At 47.3% G+C, this 3,540-nt stretch overlaps 1 long non-coding RNA gene across 5 annotated transcripts; it reads right to left on the minus strand.

Moving 5' to 3' along the window:
- Positions 1-201: 201 nt before the first annotated feature.
- Positions 202-3,290, minus strand: LOC136499744 (uncharacterized). 5 transcript variants are annotated; one of them, XR_010769993.1, is made up of 3 exons: positions 2,820-3,290; positions 2,588-2,699; positions 202-1,071 (listed from the first exon to the last, which is right to left on the minus strand). It is a non-coding gene; the product is annotated as an uncharacterized lncRNA (long non-coding RNA). The 5 variants fall into 5 exon arrangements; XR_010769991.1 differs by having other exon boundaries at positions 2,788-3,290; XR_010769992.1 differs by having other exon boundaries at positions 1,218-2,699; positions 2,788-3,290.
- Positions 3,291-3,540: the final 250 nt, after the last annotated feature.

The raw sequence follows: 3,540 nt of genomic DNA on the forward strand, positions 1-3,540 counted from the left end.
AGTATGAGGGAGGGTAACGAGGGATCTAGAGCTTGTGCACAAGAGCCACCGCACTGTGACAACTCATTGTTGTGATTCTACCTTTTGGATCATCTATTGTTTGTCATGATAAATTATTTTACGGGAAAGCAATTTTGGTATTATTTTCTTCTTGTTACAGACGCATATTATGGTATTATTTTATTCCCGTTGCAACGCACGGATATGATCCTAGTACAAACCATAAGTTTACAAGCCATTTATTCAAGTATTACAAACCATGTTTTTTGCCTTCTTAGACATAGTAGGGTAGCAATACTAACATATTATACAACATGCAAAAAGGTCATCCTGCCCAAGGATGAGTCACATACACATCATCTACTCCTGGAGCTTCTGGATGGGTAAGATTCACCGGCTGTCCCATTAATCCACTCATTGTTTGCTGGGACGCGTGGTTATGTCGATCATGGGGTGGCCTAATAAGGTCTCCCACAATCGTCCGGAAACAAGCAAGGTTCATCTACTATGTCTGCTAGATTGAGGAATACTGGCTCTCCGGTCACTCAGAGCAGGAATCGGGCTGGATACCTTAACTCCTCCAACTCTGTTGTCAATTGCTCCAACTGTCTTCGAGCTATGTTTAACTTGAAGGACATACGCCGGTACGCTTGAATGAGCTCCGACATCCTCCAACTCTCCATCACCTCATCATAGATAGGATGTGGGTATAGAACTTCATTAACACTCCCACGAACTTGGTAAGGAAAGTAGCTAAAAGTGTAGGAATTGTTGAGCTCCGAGTATCTACGTCTAAGGCATTCAACAGCATTATAGGCGCAATGTTGGACTGCAGCTTCAGGAGAACTCCCTATACCAATAAAGGTACGAGACCTTTCAGCTCGGCCTTCCATCAGATGTGGGTGTAGAAAGACACTAGCAGAGTATTATACAAGACTAGGGCCTATTTGAGTCGAGTAGACGGTGTACTCCGGTGCAATGGAGAAGTTAGCACGCCACATGAGTTCCCGAAGAATGGCTGGAAAACCTTCAGTACCCCCTCGTCATGAAAACCACTGTTCCCTGAGACATCTAAAGCAAGCATGAAGGGAAGTTAGATGTAACCTTTTTAATCAAAATGCGAAAGTATTACAAACCATAAGTTTATAAACCATTTATTTAAGTATCACACACCATAGGTTTTGTGTTCTTAGACATAGTAGGGTAGCAATACTAACATATTATACAACACGCAAAAGGGTCATCCTTCCCAAGGATGATTCACATACACATCATCTATTCCTGGTGCTCTTCCTCTAGAACCGTCATACAATACGGGCAAAAACCTACCTGCTGCTAAGGTTCACCTGCAACAGGGGTTAACAAACCCTGAGTACTGAATTGTACTCCACAAGACTTAACTGGCTAAAAGAGAAGACTCCAAGGGTATCCATGCTTAAGGGGATACAAGGAGGTCCAAGTAAGAATCAGGAGTAACTTTGCAATAAAAGTTCATTACAAGTGGATCCTTACTTTCAATGTTTTAGCTAAAAATTAAGTCATTATCAGGCTCTTCTAAAGTACCACAGATATCAAACCCAACTTCTACTAGAGGAAACATAGCAGGGTAGTCAGGCTCTTCTGAAGTACCACATATATCAAACCCAACTTCCACTACCACTAGTAGATGTTCTTCCTCTGGAACTTGATAACCTTCCACACACTCGTTCACTACACGTAGCTATGATGCATGCCTAACATAATGAGTTGCATGAGCATATGATGAATGAAAGATGCACACATGTGTATCGGTGAATGCAAACAAAGTTAACAAACTTGGGTTCCTTCACGGTACAACTAGGTTTAAACTTATCAAAAAACATTTAATTATTAACCAACAAGTTAATTATTTATTTAATAAGAAAGAATTTAACTTCCCAAAGAACCGTAGTTTTTTTCATGTTCCAGGGTTCCACAAACACTAACACATAAAAGCAATTTAAATATTTATTTAAGCCATTTAAGCATTTATTAAATAAAAGGCATAGACACACTTAAATCAATTAAGAAAATAAGATTTTTCAAAACAGGTGTCCATTAATAAACATTTATACATTTTTATGCTACAGAAAATAAATAACACGTATCCATTAATAACATTTATGCAGTTTTCATCGCACTGTTTTATGCCAACAATTATTTTTAACATGCAGAGTACATCATAACAAAACAAGTTTCACATTTTTAGAACGTTTCTACATTTTTCTATGCATTTTACAAGAAACTGCACAGAATAAACATTTTCTGAAAAACTTAAACCGCTGGAAAAACGTTGTGTACCCACGCCAAGCCATCCATTGAGGCTGACAGACGGGACCCGGGTCAGCGCACGGTGCGCCGCCGCGCAGCCGCGGGTGCAGCGCGTTTGGCCGGCGGGTTCTCGCCGGTGACACGCCCAAGGGGTTGGTTGGGCGGTTAGGGTTTCGGAGTGAGCTCAACACCAGCCATGGCGGCAAGGCGGCGCCCGGCGCGATGGCGCGGCGGCGGACACGACGCTACCGGGCCTAATCGGCCTAGATAGGGTTCAGCACACGTTCAAGCAGCTCACCACGACCTGTTCTTCCCGACGGACAAAGCGAAGGCGAGGCGGCGACGGCTGCAGACGACGACGGCGGATGCGGCGGCGCGAACTGGCGGTCGAGGCGATGTTCTGGCGTGTCCTGTGCACCAAACGCGAAACGGCCGAGCCGATAAGCATCAGGACATCAAGCAAAGCTAGAACAAGAGAAAGAAGGGAGAGAGACGCGCCACAGAGTGCTGTCCACGGCGAAGGAGCTCACGGCGGCGAGACGGACGGCAGCGGAGAAGAACCGGCGCTGGGGACGACTCCGGCAACGAGAGGCGGCGCGTCTGGGATCAAACGATGCGCACGGACGAGGCGCACCTGGCTGCAAGAGTAACTGGACGGAGGTGGGATGGTTGTGGCGAATTTAGCCGGCAAACCGAAGGTGGCCGGGGGCGAGCAAAAGGGGAAAAGGGAGAAAGAGTCGGCGGCTCGACGCTAAAACGGCGAGGGCGAGGTGTCCGCGGCTTCTCCAGACTCGCCAGCTCCAGCTCGGGCTTGGACACGCAAGCAGCTGCGCGTCCACACGCGAGGAAGCGGCGCGAAGGGCGGCGGCCGTCGGCAAGCAGCTGCGTGGCATCGGGACTGGGGTCTGGCCGTCTGGGGAGGAGGGGAGTCGCGGAGCCGCGCTCACCCACCGCTCATTGTTATTTACTTTGGATCGTCTAGGTGCGGATCCAGTGGTTAGTTGTTTCCTGTTGAATTATGAGTTTGCTTCGGGATAGGAGACAGAGAGAGATGTAGAAGTATCTGACTGTCGGAGGAGCTCCCTGCCTTCACTGGTTTGTCGATGAAGATTTGCGCTAGGCAGCGATGTTTGGTGTAGGTGTGAAGACCGGTGGTGGTGGTGGAGGCAGTGGTGCTTCCCGCCGCTGGCAGTGCCACCCTTTGGATCGGATTAGGGTTAGGACAGTGGGATGTGGTGGCGGCGAACCTCG

Source organism: Miscanthus floridulus, chromosome 1 (genome assembly GCF_019320115.1).
Source record: "Miscanthus floridulus cultivar M001 chromosome 1, ASM1932011v1, whole genome shotgun sequence".
Classification (NCBI taxonomy): Eukaryota; Viridiplantae; Streptophyta; class Magnoliopsida; order Poales; family Poaceae; genus Miscanthus; species Miscanthus floridulus.